Source organism: Dasypus novemcinctus, chromosome 14 (assembly GCF_030445035.2).
Source record: "Dasypus novemcinctus isolate mDasNov1 chromosome 14, mDasNov1.1.hap2, whole genome shotgun sequence".
Taxonomy (NCBI): domain Eukaryota; kingdom Metazoa; phylum Chordata; class Mammalia; order Cingulata; family Dasypodidae; genus Dasypus; species Dasypus novemcinctus.
The window spans coordinates 95,001,792-95,019,329 of NC_080686.1; the positions used below are offsets into that span (position 1 = coordinate 95,001,792).

At 38.8% G+C, this 17,538-nt stretch overlaps 1 non-coding gene across 1 annotated transcript; it reads left to right on the plus strand.

Moving 5' to 3' along the window:
• Window positions 1-10,863: 10,863 nt before the first annotated feature.
• Window positions 10,864-10,970, plus strand: LOC111765687 (U6 spliceosomal RNA). Its single transcript, XR_002797967.1, has one exon. It is a non-coding gene; the product is annotated as a U6 spliceosomal RNA (small nuclear RNA).
• Window positions 10,971-17,538: the final 6,568 nt, after the last annotated feature.

Consider the following 17,538-nt stretch of genomic DNA (forward strand, 5'->3'; position numbering starts at 1 on the left):
AAAATATGTTACCACACACCTGCGAGAGGAGCTGAGCAGGAAGGTTTCAATCATAGTTGCCTCATCCATAAAAAAGGATAATTATGCCAACACCCCACACATACCCACACACAAAATTGCTCTGAGCATTAAAAGGGGATCACACCTCTAGGGTGTGTAGCACATTGGCACTGTGTAGACACAGTAAATGATGGGTCCTGCTCACCCCTTCTGCCAGTTCTGAGATACTGTTCATTTATTCATTATTTAGCACATTCATTTATTCAGTGAACAATTTTTCATGTGCCAGGCTCTATTCTAGGCACTGTAAATAACAAGTCAAATAAAATATATTTGCAGCTCACCCTCTTCTGAATTCTTTTTTTCCATTGCACTTATTTCTTGACGCTTTGAAGAATTTCCCCTGGGATTTGAAAAGATTCCTTTTGCTCCAATGATGACCCCATCTACCTAGTTGGAAAAGGTCCCTCTCAGCTGCATCCTGTGTCAATCCTTTGGCACATTCTGCCTGCTCTGTTGACTTTGACACCCATTAGCACAGCTGTTGGAGAGAGGTGCAAGTTCCTCTTTGACAGATTGAATATTAACTCCCTTCCAGCAAATAGATAGCCATCCATTCACCCAAGGCTGGAAAAAAATTTATTCTCCAAGACCAGAAAAGAGAACAGCTTCATTTAGTTGACAAATTGCTTAACTGCCTGCCTGCCCTGGATAAGGGGATAGAGCATTTGAAGTAATTATTTTTAAAAACTGAATCAAACATCCTTTACTATTTTGGCTTAATCAGCCTACAATTATAAACTTCCAGAACCCTCCAGTCTTTTTCCTTCAATCTCTATAATAGTTATTATATTCCTTCTTTTTCAAAGTGATATATTACTATTCACAAAGTATAATTACACATATTATATCAGGAAAATCTTTTGGATAATACAGAATTGTTGGTTTTACCTCTATTTTCAGTTGAATAGACGATGGTTCATGTAAAACCAGTGGCTCCCAAACTTTTCATCATCAGAGTGCCCCCACACCCTAAGATTATGCACTATAAAAATTTTTGTCAAAAAAATCAAAACACAAAAGTGTATAAACAGGATGACCCCAAAAATAAATGTGAATGACCATAGCATAAAAAGATATAAAGGAAACAAACATGGGAACATAGTTATCTATGCAAGATAGACTATGAGGCTTTACCACACCTTCTAAAGATTCTATAATATATACATAATACTTTTATAAATTATAAATGTAGCTTGGATTTTTTCAAAATAACTATCAGCTTACAATCAAATTAAATAATAATGAATTACATGCTCCTTTTATTCTTCAAAGACATAAAAATACATGAAGCCAATTAAAAACAGTAAAGAGAACAGAGATGCTTAGAAGAGCAACCTTACTAATAACCAAACAGTGAGTTTTGCAAAACAACATAGAAAATTCTACCCTGTGATTGTGGATGGAGTCAGTCATAGGCAATGCCAACCTGCAACCACAAAAATGACTAAATATCCCCTCTTTGCAGAAACATCACATTAGTCTAAGTGATTCCTTTGTCTTACCATGAATATGCCAATAAGCCTTTATCTTCCTACTTCCTAGATAAAAATTAAGATATCCACTCACCAAATTGAGAGCATTTGACGCAAAACTTGCTTCCTTATTCCCTCCTTTAAATCATCCAACACATGCCCAAATCTTATAAGAAGCCTCTCCCAATTTCCCCTTGCTAAAATGCTTCTGAAGTTCCCACAAGGTGCTAAATAAATCTAACTTTTTTTCTTTTATTTCAGATGTGTTCCTGTTGGTCTTTGGTTACCACAGACCAGATACTCAACAAGAACAGGCATTTGCAAAACCACATGGTAGTAGATGCCACCTGCTCAAGAATAAGTTTCACACTGAATCTGAGATCCAAATATTTCTTGAGTTCTTCAGTGTTATGTTTATATTTGGTTCCTAGTACATTTGATTTATTAGATTATGTTGTTCCTTGGTGAAATTTGGCTTCTAACACCATCATCTTTTGTCTTTCTATTTGTCCAATATTTTGAGGGTTTTCATCTACAAGGAGAAAAAGTCTATATTGAGAAGACAGACATAGACTGGCAAGTCCACTCTCAAGGTGACCTGAAGAGCTGATGAATAGAGCCATGTCATCAACATGGCAACATAAGACATCCCTTGAGAAAACCTCCCCAGGGATTCAGTGAATAACAGGACAAATCCCGTTTGCTTAGGACTTGGAGGATGGTAGAGATTGGAGAAGGACTCCACAATGCTACACTAGAGAAAAAGAAAAACATTAGGTAGGAAACTTCCACCCCAGACCTCCCACTCCACTCTCTCTCCCTCACTGGATCTCATGCAGCTTGGGACTTGCTTGGAGACAGTGGCCCAGATCCCTCCCACCGCCCACTGCCTACACAGACTATAGAGCCCACAGTAGCAAGTTAGAACCCCATGCATATCCAGGTACAGGTACCTAAGTCCACAGAAATCCAGGACAGAACACAAGCCATTGAAGAGTGCTGTGTACAAAAGGTCTCCAGTGGGGAGGGGAAGGGAGAGAGACTGGTTGCAAAGTGCTGTCTTCACTCACTCCAGTTACTGTTGACTGGACCACCTAAATGAAAAGCAGATTTTTCTGGAGTGACACACCTTTCTGGATTGACCCCATCTGGCTCTCCAGGGTGAGATACCCTAATGGGGAAGTTAAACTGAACTGCTATAAAACAGGAGGATCCCAGAACTGAAAAGAGTAAGGAAATCAGGACACTGAATGAGGAAGAGAATTCAACAAATCAGAGGAGCTGGGGAGAAATATATGCACAAACACACAGAACACTTCAAGATTCCCAGAAAAGGAAGAGAGGAAAGGGAGTTTTTTCCCTGGAGGTGAAACAATGACAGAAAGTACAATATTAAAAATTGTACCACATATCCAGGGTAAGAATCAGATGAAGAAGAGCTAAGAAAAATCTGATCACTTAAACACGAGCTATTCCAAAGGTCTAGAGTAAGTTGGACCAAGCATCAAATAAGAGCCTTAATGCAAAGCCAATCAGCAATAAAACCCTAGATAAGAGGGAGGACCTGACCTTCGAAGTTAACTCATCAAGATTATCAGATGCCTAGACATCAGAAAAAATCACAAGCCTTACTAAGAAACAAGGAGATAAGGCTCAATCAAGGGAATAAATTATAACTTCAGAGGAGACATGGAATTTGGAACAACTGATCAAAGAAATTCAAACAAATGTCCTAAATCAAGTCAAAGGGCTGAAAGAAAATATGCATAAAGAGATAAAGGATATTAAGAAGACAATGTATGGGTGTAAATAAGAGTTTGAAAGTATAAAAGAAACAGGACAGAAATTATGGGAATGAAAGGTACAATAATAGAGATTAAAAATGCACTAGATACAAACAACAGCAGATGTAAGGCAGAAGAAAGAATCAGTGAATTAGGAACAGAACAATCTAAATCAAACAGTCAGAAGGCTAGATAAAGAAAAGAAAAGAAAAATTTGAGCAGCGTCTCAGAGATATGACAACAAAAAGCACACAAACATACATGTCATGAGTGTCCCAGAAGAAGAGAAAGGAACAGGGGCAGAAAGAATGAGGAAAAAATGGCTGAAAATTTCCCAACCCTTATGAAAGACATAATATATATATCCAAGAAGCACAACATGCTTCAACAGATTGAACCCTAATAGACCTACTCTGAGACACATACTAATCAGAACATCAAATACCAAAGATAAAGAGAGAATTCTGAAAGCAGCAAGAGAAAAGCAATTCGTCACATACAACTGATCCACAATAAGACAAAGTGCTGATCTCTCATCAGAAACCATGGAAGTGAGAAGGCAGTTGCATGATATAGTCAAGATACTGAAAGATGAACTGCAGAAACAAAATTCTTTATCTGGCAAACTGTCCTCCAAAAATGAGGGCGATTTTAAGATATTCAGAGATAAACAGAAACTGAGATAGTTCATCAAGAGACCTGCCCCACAAGAATTACTAAAGGGAGTTCTGGAGGTTGAAAGGAAAAGGAAAAAAAAGTGGCTTGTAGTAGTGTGAAGAAATGAACATTATCAATAACAGTAACAAAAAGGGTAAATGCAAAATCAATCATAGCGTATCTTCAATTTGCAACTCCAGAGATGGGGCAAGATAACGTCAGAGTAAGTACACCACCCACATTATCTTTCCTAACAACAACAAAAAAAAATGGCTGAGTGGGGACAAAACCCTGCCTGAATGAGCTGTTTTGGCAGCCCACAAAGCAGGAGGCTTTTGGACATCAATCTGGAGAGAGTGCAATAAAAAGAGTGTTTGCTCAAGGTAAAACCATGGATTTCTGGCACTTGTGACCGAAGCTGTGGGAAGGCTAAGCCCTTCTCTTAGGGCAGGTAGCCACAGCATTCCCTGAGCTCCACCAGTCACACAGTGGCATTCCCTGAATCCCATGTTCCTTGGGCCCACAATCCCTGAACCTGTGTTACCCAAACCCTGCATTCCCTGTGCCCAGTCCTCCCCAAACCCCAAACCCTGGCATTCCTCAAGTCTGCCAATCTTGGACAAACTCCGAGAGTGGGTTCTGGTGAGGGTTGCAGACAGGCCTGAAGAGTGTGGGTTCAGTTGTCTGGACCCCCCTTTTTGAGCTTTGAGTATCTGGACATTATAGACATATACAGAACATTATGCCCAAATACAGCAGGATATACATTCTTCTCAAGTGCACACAGATCATTCTCCAAGATAGACCACATGCTAGGCCACAAAGAAAGTCTCAATGAATTGAGAAAGATTGAAATCATACAAAATAATTTCTCTGACCATAGTAGAATGAAACTGGAAATCTGCAAGGGCCAGAGACCCAGATTTGGTACTGAGATATGAAAGTTAAACAACACACTCTTAGAAAAACAGTGGGTCAAGGAGGAAATCTCAAAAGAAATCAATAACTACCTTGAAACTAATGAAAATAACACAACATATCAAAACTTATGGGATGCAGCAAAAGCAGTACTGAGTGGGAAATTTATAGCCATAAATTCATACATCAAAAAAGAAGAAAGAGCTAAAATTGAAGAACTAACTACATACTTGGAGGAATTAGTAAAAAAACAACAAACTAAACCCAAAGGAAAAAGAAAGAAATTACAAAGATCAGAGCAGAACTAAATGAAATAGAAAATAAGAAAACACTCAAAAAAATAAACAAAACCAAGAGCTGGTTCTTTTAGACAATTGATAAAATTGACAAACCTTAGTTAATCTAACAAAGAAAAAGAGAGAAGATGCAAATACACAAAATAAGAAATGAGAAAGGGGATATCACTACTGACCCCACAGAACTAAAGGGTATTATAAGAGGATACTTTGAAAAACTCTATTCCAACAAAAAGGACAATTTAGAGGAAATGGACAAATTCCTAGAAACATATAAGCAGCCTACATTGAAGAAAGAAAGAAGAAATTGATGATCTCAACAAACCAATCACAAGTAAAGAGACAGAATCAGTCATTAAACATCTCTCAAATAGGAAGAGCCCTGGGCCAGATGGCTTCACAGGTGAATTCTACCAAACATTCCAGAAGGAACTAATACCAATCTTGCTTAAAATCTTCCAAAATAATCAAAACAGAAGGAACATTGCCTAACTCATTCTATTATGCCAACATTACCTTAATACCAAAGCCAAACAAAGACACCACAAGAAAGGAAAATTATAGACCAATCTCTCTAATGAAACTACATGCTAAAATCCTCAACAAAATACTTGCTAATTATATTCAACAACACATCAAACGAATTATACACCATGACCCAGTGGGTTTCATCCCTTCTATGCAAGGATGGTTCAACATAAGAAAATCAATCAATGTAATACACCACATAAATGGATCAAAGGGAAAAAAAAATCCCATATCTATAGATGCAGAGAAAGCACTTGACAAAATACAGCACACTTTCCTGATAAAAACACTGCAAAAGATAGGAATAGATGGAAATTTTCTGAACATGATAAAGAATGCATATGAAAAACCCACAGCTAACATCATTTACAATGGTGAAATCCTAAAATCTTTCCCTCTGAGATCAGGAATAAGGCAAGGATACACACTATCACCCCTCCTATATAACATTGTATTAGAAGTACTTGCTCTAGCTCTGAGGCAAGAACCAGATATAAAAGGCATCCAAACTGGAAAGGAAGGAGTCAAAATTTCACTGTTTGCAGATGACATGATTCTAAACATAGAAAGCCCTAAAAAATTTACAGCAAGCCTTCTAGTACTTTTAAATGAGTTCAGTAAAGTCACAGGTTATAAGATCAATGCTCAAAAATCAGTAGCATTTCTGTACCCCAATAATGAGAAACCTGAGGAGGAAATCAAGAAAAAAAATACCATTTACAATAGTAAATAAAATCAATTACCTAGGAATAAATTTATAGGTGTAAAAGACTTATACACAGAAAACTACACAACACTCTTAAAGGAAATCAAAGAAGATTTAAATAAATGGAAGAAGATTCCCTGTTCATGGACAGAAAGACAAAATATAATCAAGATGTCTATCATACCCAAACTGATCTACAGATTAAATGCAATCCCAATAAAAATCAACACAGCAGTTTTTAATGAACTGGAAAAACTAACTATGAAATTTATTTAGAAGGGAAAGAGGCCCTGAACAGCCAAAGACATATTGAAAAAGAAAAATGAAATTGGAGGAATCACACTACCTGACTTTAAAACATACTACAAAACTATAATGGTTAAAATGGCATGGTATTGGCACAAGGATAGACATACTGACAAATGGAACTGAATTGAGAGTTCCAATATAGATCCTTGCATATACAGTCATCTGATATTCAACAAGGCCACCAAGCCCACTCAACTGGAAGAGATGGCCTCTTCAACAAATGGTGCTTAGAGAATTGGACATCCATATGCAAAATAATGAGAAAGGAACACCATCTTATACTTTATACAATAACCAACTAAAGATGGATCAAAGATCTAAATATAAGAGCCAAGACCATAAAGACCTTGGAAGACAATGTAGGGAAGCATCTACAGAACCTTGCAATAGGAAATGGCTTCATGAATTTCACACCCAAAGCACAATCAGTGAAAGAAAAAATTGATAAAAGCGACCTCCTCAAAATTACAGCCTTTTTCACCTCAAAGGAATTTTATCAAGAAAGTGAAAATGCAGCCTACCCAATGGGAGAAAATATTTGGTAACCATATACCTGATAGGAGCCTAATATCATCATAAATAAATCCTATATCTCAAAAATAAAAAGGCAAACAACCCATTAAAAATTGGGCAAAACACATGAAAAGATGTTCAACATCACTAGCTATTAAGGAAATGCAAATCAAAACTACAAAGAGATACCATCTTACACCCATTTGACTGGTGGATATTAAAAAAAAACAGAGGACTACAAGTGTTGGAGAGGATGTGGAGGAATGAGAACCCTCATCCACTGCTGGTGGAAATGTAGAAGGATCCAACCATTCTAGAGGACAGTTTGGCAGTTCCTCAAAAACTAGCTATAGATTTGCCATATGACCCAGCAATTCTACTCCTGGGTATATACCCAGAAGAACTGAAAACAAGGACACGAACAGATACGTGCACACCAATGTTCATGTCAGCATTATTCACTATTGCCAAAGTTGGAATCAGCCCAAATGCCCATCAGCAGATGAATGGATAAAAAAATGTGGTATATACCTATAATAGAATACTACTTAGCTGTGAAAAGGAATACAGTACTAACACATGGGATAACATGGATGAATCTTAAGGATCTTATGTTGAGTGAAGCAAGCCAGAAATTAAAGGACAAATACTACATGACCTCTCTGATATTAATTAAGCATATCAAGCTGTCTCAGAGAACTAGAGATTGGAAGATAGGCTTATAGGAAATAAGGGGATAGAGGAAGTTTGTGAGCCCTTGTCCACATATGCGAAATCTGTGATAAAGTAGAGTTAAGTAGTTGTGCCGTGAAGGGATAAGATAGGAGCATAGGGATAATACTGGGTTGGGCTTGGCATGCTTGAGGGGGGCCTGGGTTGGGAGGATGTGTCAGATGGTCAAGGGATGGGAGGAGGGGTGGGGGTGGTGGTGACAAATGAACATGGGAGATTATCGGGTATGTGGTTAAAACTAAAATGCTGGGAAAACTCTTCAGAAAATATAATAAGGAAGGGTTACTGGTTTAAAGTGTTTGGTTGGGGGGGGGGGCATCTGACATACGGTGCACCTGGGGCAGGCTTCTAGAGAGTATGTGAGTGCTTATCATTCCATAGTGTGTTATATCAGTGGGTCGAGACCCATACAATAAGCAGGAAGGTATTATGCCCCAATCCTGGGGAAGCCTGATGTTCTCAAGCAGAGGGGTGGGTATCCCTCAAGAGCATGGGTAGCTCCCAATGGAGGATGGCAGACTAGTATGTGAAGCCCTCAGCATTGTTGCAAGTATCTGTGAATCTTGTCCTTCAAGCAGTAAAGCTTGGTTGTCACTGTGGGCCCTAAGGGGAGGGGGAGAAAGGAATAAAATAGTTGGAAGAGGGATTAACTGCGGGGCAATGGAAGTGTTCTACATGATCCTGCAATGATGGATACAGGCTATTTTATATATTACCAAAATTTATAAAGATGTATAGTCTAAAATGTAAACCATAATGCAAATAATAATGTAACCAAAAATTTATAAAAGTGTACAGTCTAAAATATAAACCAAATGTAAATCATAATGGTACCATGGTTGGTAGCTATGTTTTAATATCTTTATATCAGTTGCAGCAAATATAATATGCACATGTAAAAAGATCGTTGCTGGGGAAGGGGGAAAAAGGTTTGATGTTGGGTATATGGGAGTCCCCTGTCTTCTATATGTGACTTTACTGTGACTTAAACTTTTTTGAAGACATAAATTAAGAAAAGAGGTGTAGACACTGAGGAAGAGATTGCCGTGCCTCTGAACATACAGGGCAACACCTATTACAGTGCTGAAAAGCAAAATATCAAAAAAAAAGTTTTATGATATTTCTCATTTTTTCAATGCCTGAATTTATTTTAGTTTTTCTAAATTATTATGTATTCTATTTCTAATCTTTAAACCTATCATTATTATTTCATTTTCCTAATAATTGAATTTGGCAATATATTAGACTTCATTTTTGAAGAAGTTTTGGATCACAGAGAGGTTAACTATGGCAGCAGAAGAGCACTGATGTGGGGTGTTATTAATGGGGGATGCAATGGTGGGATGGAGTTCTCCAGGGCAAGCATATAGGTTATATAGATGTTCTACATTCATTGGGTATTGACATAGAGGGTAGAGTAACACACAACAACTGAGGGAGGGCTGAATTCCCATTCCGGGAAACTCTGTCACACTCCCTAATGGAGGAACAACAAACCCCCAAATACTGGGGCAAAGACCAGAGAAGAAGGATGGTCCAATGATGGGCCCTTGTTAATGATGACTATGCTTATGAGCCAGTATGCTTGAAATTTCAACCTGGCCTAGAATTGCCGGGTGCCTTAGAGTTACCTCCTGAGAACCTCCATGTTGCTCAAATGTAGCCACATTCTAAGCCAAACTCAGCATGTAAATGCATTACCTTCCCCCCATGGGACGTGACTCCCAGGGATGAGTGTCCCTAGTGCCAAGGGATTACTGCTGAGCACCAACTAGTGATGCAACTAGAAAAAGACCTTGAATAAAAGGGGGAAATGGTAAAGACAAATGAGTTTATATGGCTAAGAGACTTCAAAATGAGTCAGGAGTTCATCAGAGAGATGGCGCTTACGCACATCTCAGCAGGATCTTAGAGACAGCCAAAATAGATACAACCCCCAATAGTCGTGCTCCTGACGTTTACAGAGACACCCAGGCTCTACTACAATCATGATAGATGGCTCTGGAGTTCAGTGCTTTGCCAGTGGGCCCTACTTTGGAATTTGTGCTCCTGAGTGTGACGGAGATGGGCTCAGATGTGACCTTTCTATGCTGTGGCAGTTTGATATGGTTATGAATTCCAAAAATAGATATTGGATCATATTTATAATCTGGTCTATTACTGGGCATGATTGAGTTATGATTAGGGCTTTGATTGGGCCATGTCATTAGGGCATCAATTCCCCACCCCTTGGGGACTCACAGATAAAAGGCATGGCAAAGGACAGAGTTGCAGCTTTTGATGCAAGGGTTTCTGATGTCGGAATTTTGATGTTGGAGTTTGATGCTGAAGACTTAACTTGGAACCCTGGGAAGTAAGCTCACAGAGGAAAGAGAAGCCAGCCCTAGGAAGAAAGGAACTTTGAACTCAGAGAGAAGCAGGACCCTGGAAGGGAGGAATCCAGGAAGCCTGAACCCTCACAGCTGTCAGCAGCCATTTTGCTCCAACAAGTGAAAATAGACTTTGGTGAGGGAAGTAACTTATGCTTTTTGCCCTAGTATCTTTAAACTCTTACCCCAAATAAATACCCTTTATAAAAACCAACCAATTTCTGGTATTTTCCATTAGCACCCCTTTGACTGACTTAATACAGAATTTCATAATGAGGAGTGGGGAAGTGCATTTGCAATTACCAAAATGTTGGAATGGTTTTATAAATGGATAAGGGGTGTTTTTTTTTTGGAGGAATTGTGAGATAGTTGGAAGAAAAGGTTTATGTGCTTTGAAGAGACTGTAGATAGCAATATGGATGCTAAAGAGACTTTTTATGATGCCTTAGAAGTAAATGATGAAACTAATACTGGAAACAGGAGGAAAGGTGATCCATGTTTTAAAGACATTGAGAAGTGCTCACTTCAGCAGCACATATACTAAAATATGAACAAAACAGAGAAGATCAGCATGGCCCCTGTGCAAGGATGACATGCAAATTCGTGAAACATTCCATAGTTTTAAAGACAAATGAGTTTATAAAGCTAAGAGTCTTCAAAAAAGAGTTGGGAGGTCATCAGGGGGGTTGTGCTTATGCACACCTCAGCAGGACCCCAGACACAGCCAAAGTAGGTGCAATCCCAGACACTGGTGCTCCTGAGGGCTACAGAGACCAAGTTCTATCGTTATGGCAGATGGCTCTGGAGTTCAGTTCTGTGTCAGTGGGCCCTACTTTGGAACTTGTGTTCCTATGATGGAGTTGGACTCAGATGTGACCTTTCAACACATGCCTCTTCTGTCACTTTTACTGAACGTGTGGTTGGTGCTAAGGTTGGTGTATACTCAGGAGACCTGAATCTCTGGACTGTCCTTGTGACAGCCAGACACTGAGCCTCAGCAGACTTGCAACTCCTACCTGCTAGTTTATTGGACTTACCCCGGCCAGGTAACAGAGAGGTGAAGAAGGTCAACTACCACATCAGGGAGCCAAGAGTGTCTACAACTGAGAGAAGGAGAATTGCATCCATCATCGATGTTGAATCTAAGCTCCCTCTCGATATAGAGGTGGAGTGAACATAACCATCCTGGGGACCACAGGATGGAGGAATAGAGTATGGATTAGAGTGGGCTTACTGATATTCTACTATAGAACTATTGTGACTAGTAATGGGAGAAATTTTAGCATTGATGTGGAGAAAGTGGCCTAGTTGCAGAGGGCAGGGAGAGGGATGAAGAGATATGATGTGGGGGCGTTTTCAGGACTTGGAGTTGTCCTAAAAGATATTTCAGGTACAGATGCTGGACATTATATGTCCTGCCATAACCCACTGAATGGACTGGGGGAGAGTGTAAACCACAATAGAAACTATTATCCATGTGGTGCAGCAGTGCTCCAAAATGTATTCACCAAATACAATGAATGTGCCAAAATGACAAAAGAGGTTGTTGATGTGGGAGGAGTGGAGTGGGGAGTGGGTGTATATGGGAACCTCTTATATTTTTTAATGCAACATTTTTTGTGATCTATGTATCTTCAAAAAATACAATAAAAAATGATGGAGTGGGGGTGTGGGGAGTGAGGTATGTGGGAACCTCTTATGTTTTTTAATGTAATGTTTTGTGTGATCTATTAACTTTTTAAAAAAGATAATTTAAAAATATAAATAATGAAATGAAATGAAATGGTTGTTAAGAACTTAGCAAGGTTAACTCCTGGTGTTTTATGGAAGGCAGAATTTGAAAATGGTGAGCCTGGGCATTTAGCTGAAGAAATTTCCAAAGTAAATCCAGAGGATGCAGCTTGGATTCTGCTTGCAGCTTATAGCAAAATGCTAGATGACAGAGATATACTGAGGACTGAACTGTCAGGTACAAAGAAAATGGAAACTGATTCTGGAAATTCCAAGCTTCTGGAAATCAAGCTCCCAGATGAAAGTGCCCCATTGGAGGACTTAACTAAACTTAGATTTTGTAAATCAGGATTGAGGATGCAGTTATGTCAGAAAGACTTGTCAAAAATCTTACTGTCTGATGGCTTCCTCCACTGCTTCTTGCATGCTAAACCAACAGACTTTTTGAGGGAGCTGTATGAACAAAACCACTGTCAATCTGGAATAAAAGGGACATGGGAAGGAGAGACTGAAGGGGAAATGACATTAAGAGGAAAACCATGGAAGCTGAGATCTGGAATTAAGACTTGACCTTGGGCCAAGAGAGGAACCCCACCCATGTGTACAGAAAGAGTGAGTTTGCCCCAGCAGTTGAAGAGGGCGGATGTTCCTGTCTGACGTTCTGAGAGAGTTTTGCTGCTCCAGGGTACAGAGAGGGTGGAACACATTCCCTAAGGATTAGGGTGGTTAAGATCAGTACCCCACAGGTCTGAGAGGGGTGGATCAGTCCCCCATGGATTAGGGAAGGCCAGGTAGTCAACTCATTGCTCCAAGAGGGTTGAACTTATATACCAAAGTTTAGGGGGAATGTTGTCTTCACATCACTGTACTAAGAGGGTTAAGACTCTAACCCAAAGATTGGGGGAGGTATGCCAGTCTCCCCAAAACTCTTCAAGGGTGAGGTTTGGAGCTTGGTCAATACCCAGATGCTTGATGAGGGTGGAACCAAGAAAATGGATGTATGGAAAGGGTGGGTTCCCATAAGGCACCAAGGAGAAGAAACCATCATCTTAAGAATGACTCTCAGACTTTGGGATGGAATATAGGTTGCCCTGCCAGTCTACTGAACTGTAGAGAAACTGTGACTCATGTTTCCCTCCCAATTTCTCCTTATTATAATGAAAATGTTTATCCTTTTTTTATCTATTTGTTTATCGGCAGCAGATATATTGTTTTGTAATTTCAGAGTTCTATAGCAGACATGACTTTGCCCCAGGACAAAATGTATTTCTTTAAATTGATTGTGATATGATTTAGTACTTGCATTGTATTGATTTAAGGTTTTTTCAAATATTGTAATATCTTTTTGGAATTCAGAGGGTGGATTGTAGCAGTTTGATAGGGTCATGAATTCCAAAATAGATATTGGATTATGTTTGTAACCTGGTCTGTTACTGGGCATGATTGAATTATGATTAGGGCTTTGATTGGGCCATGTCATTAGGGCATTGAGTCCCCATCCACAGATAAAAGGCATGGCAAAGGACAGAGTTGGAGCTTTTGATGCAAGGTTTGCTGATGTTGGAGTTTTGATGTTGGAGTTTGATGTCGAAGATTTAGGCTGGAGCTCCAGGAAGTAAGCTCTCAGAAGAAAGAGAAGCCAGCCTCAGGAAGAAAGTAACCTTGAACCCAGAGAGAAGCAAGACCCTGGAAGGGAGGAATCCAGGAAACTTGAACCCTCACAGCCGTCAGCAGCCATCTTGCTCCAACATGTGAAAATAGACTTTTGTGGGAAAGTAACTTATTCTTTATGGCCTAGTATCTGTAGGCTCCTACCCCAAATATATACCCTTTATAAAAACCAACCAACTTCTGGTATTTTGCATCAGCATCCCTTTGGCCAAATAATACAAATGCATGCCTCTTCTGTCACTTTTACTGAACCTGTGGTTGGGTTGGGGTTGGTATATGCTCAGGAGATTTGAACCTCTGGACTGTCTATGTGTCAGCTGGGCCCTGATCCTCAGCAGAGTAGTAACACCTACTCTCTAGTTCATTGGACTTACCCAAATCAGCTAACAGGGAGGTGATAAAGTCAACCACCACACCAGGGAACTGAGAGAGTCTACAGCTATAAGCAGGAAAATTCCATCCATCAACCATGTGGGATCTAAGGGCCCTCTCAATTTAGAGGTGGAGTGGACATCATCATCCCCAGAGTCCTCAAGATGGAAGAATAAAATATGGATTAGAGTGGGCTTACTGGTATTGTACTATAGAACTATTGTGACTCTAGCAATGGGAGAAATTATATCATTGATGTGGAGATGGTGGCCACAGGAGTTGCTGAAGGCAAAAAGGATGTGTGATATTGGGGCATTTTCGGGACTTGCCATTGTTGTGAATGATATTGCAGGGACAGATGCAGGACATTTTATATGCTGCCATAACCCACTGAATGGACTGGGAGAGAATGTAAACCACAACATAATCTATAATCCATGCTGTATAGCAATGCTCCAAAATGTGCTTATCAAATGCAGTGAATGTACCACACTAATGAAAGAAGTTGTTGATGTGGGAGGAGTGGGGGTTGTGGATGTGGGGTATATGGGAACCTCTTATATTTTTTATCATAACATTTTAAGTCATTTATGTATCTTTTAAAAAAGGACAATGAAAAATATTTTTAAAACTTTGCTACTCTACACTTCAGTTCTTTTTTTAATGGGTATTTTTAATTGTATTTTTTGAAGATACATAGATCACAAAAAATGTTGCATTAAAAAATATAAGAGGTTCCCGCATACCCCACACCCCCACCCCACCCTCATCCCCCACTCCTCCCACATCAACAACCTCCTTCCTCATTGCAGCACATCTATTGCATTTGGTGAATACAGCTAGAAGCACTGCTACACCACATGGATTATAATTCACATTGTAGTTTACACTCTCCCCCAGTCCATTCAGTGGGTTATGGCAGGATATATAATGTCTAGCATCTGTCCCTGCCATATCATTTAGGACAACACCAAATCCCAAAAATGCCCCCACATCACATCTCTTCTTCTCTCTCCCTGCCTTCAGCAACTACCGTGGCCACTTTCTCCACATCGATGCTCTTTAGTTCTTACAAAAGTCAGAATACAATTGAACAAGAAAAAGGTATATTTCCTGATAATGAACATGCAAAATATAAAGTGGTGAAGTGGGACAAAAACAACATAAAGAAGGAAAACAGAGGGATATAGGAGCAGAGAACACATAAGTGATTGAAGCTAAATTGGTATCTTTTCAAATTAGTAGGTTATAGATGTAGGTTGAATAATATAAACCACAGGATAACCATAAAGAAAGAATTTTTAAAATATACAGAAACAGAAATAAGAAAGAAATCAGTCAGGTACATCACAAAAGATCAGTTATAAAGAAAAGGAGGTTGCAATAAAGGAAAAGAGAGAACAAAAAGAAAAAAGTTATGGCATATAAAAAGCAATGGACAAAATGACTTAAGTAAGTACGGCCTTTTTAGTAATAACACTGAATGTTAATATATTCAACTTCCCAATCAAAAGTCTAGTGGCAGAATCAATAGAAAAGCATGACCAACTATATGTTATTTACCTGAGACTCACTTGAGACGCAAAGACACAAATAGATTGAAAGTGAAAGGTTGGAAAAAGATATTCCATGCCAGTAGTAACCAAAAAAGAGCTGGGGAATCCATAATAATATAGGACAAAATATACTTTAAAGAAGGATACTATATATTAATAAAAGGATCAATCCACCAAGAAGAAAAAGCAATCATAAATATTTATGTACCTAACTACAGTGCTCCAAAATACATGAAACAAACTCTGACAAACTGAAGAGAGAAATATACACCTTTAAATAATAGTTGAAGATTTAATATACCACTCTCATCAATAGATAGAACATCAATAAGAAACAGAGAACTTGAGTATTACAAAGAATGAACTAGGCCTAACATACATAAACAGAACACTGCATCCCAAAATATAAAATATACATTTTCAAGGGCTCATGGGTCATTCTCTAGAATAGACCATAGGTTGGGTCACAAAACAAGTCTCAATAAATTTAAAAAGATTGAAATTGTACAATGCATCTTGTATGACCATAATGGAATGAAGCTGGAAATCAATAACAGGTAGGAAACTAGAAAATCTACAAATATATTAAAGTTAAACAACACACTCTTAAACAATCAGTGGGTCAAAGAAGAAATAGCAAGAAAAATCAGTAAATACCTTGAGATGAATAAAAATGAGAGCACAACATATCAACACTTATGTTATGCAGCAAAGGTAGTGCTAAGAGTAAAAAAAAGAAAGAGATCAAAATCAAAGACCTAATGGCACACCTGGAAGTACTAGAAAATGAAGAACAAACTAATCCCAAAGCAAGCAGAAGAAAAGAAATAACAAAGATTAGAGAAGAAATAAATGAAATTGAGAATAAAAAAATAGAATTAACAAAACTAAATGTTGGTTGGATCAATAAAGTTGGCAAACCTTAGGTAGCTGACAAAGAAAAAAAGAGAGAAGATGCAAATGAATAAAATCATAAATGAGAGGGAAGGCATTACTAATGACCCCATAGAAATGAGAAGGATCATAAGAGGATACTATGAACAACTCCACGCCAATTTATTAGACAATCTAGATGAAATGGATAAATTCCTAGAAACACACAAACAACCTGCACTGGCTCTAAAAAAATTAAAAGACAAAGAACAGACCAATCTCAAAGACATTGAACCAATCAAAAATCTTCCAACAAGGTAAGTATTTGTACAGGGAAGAGATAAAATGGGGGCATAAGGATACCTTTGTGCGGGGCTTTGCAGGCTTGAGGAGAGTTAGGGATGGGAGGTGGGTAATATGGTCCAAGAAATTGGGGGGAGGGGGGAGGAACATATAAACATAGGAGATTGTCAGGTATGTGGTTGAGAGTATAATGTAGAGAAAACTTTTTCAAAAATATAAGGAAGGTTACCTGTTTAAGATGCTTAAAGGGGAGAATCTGACACAGGACAGGCTTCTGGAGAGTGTGTGCATGCTCATTTTGTCATAGTGGGTTATATCATTGGATGGAGACCCATATAATTAGAGTGAAGGAATACCCACATCCTGGGGAGGACTGATGTTCTTAAATAGAAGGAATCGTATCTCCCGAGAGAAATGGTGGCTCCCAATGCGTTAGGGCAGTCGAGCATATCAAGCCCTCAACATTGTTGCAAGTATCTCTGACCATGGCTGTTCAAACAGTGAAGATTGATTGTCACTGTAGGCCCTGAGGGGAGGGGGAAGGAAGTATTGAATAGATGGAATCAGTGTAACTGTGGGACAATGGAAGTGTTCCATAAGATTATGCAAGAATGGATATAGGACATGTTAAATTACACCAAAAATGTATAGGGGCCTATAGGCTAAAATGTAAATCATAATGTAA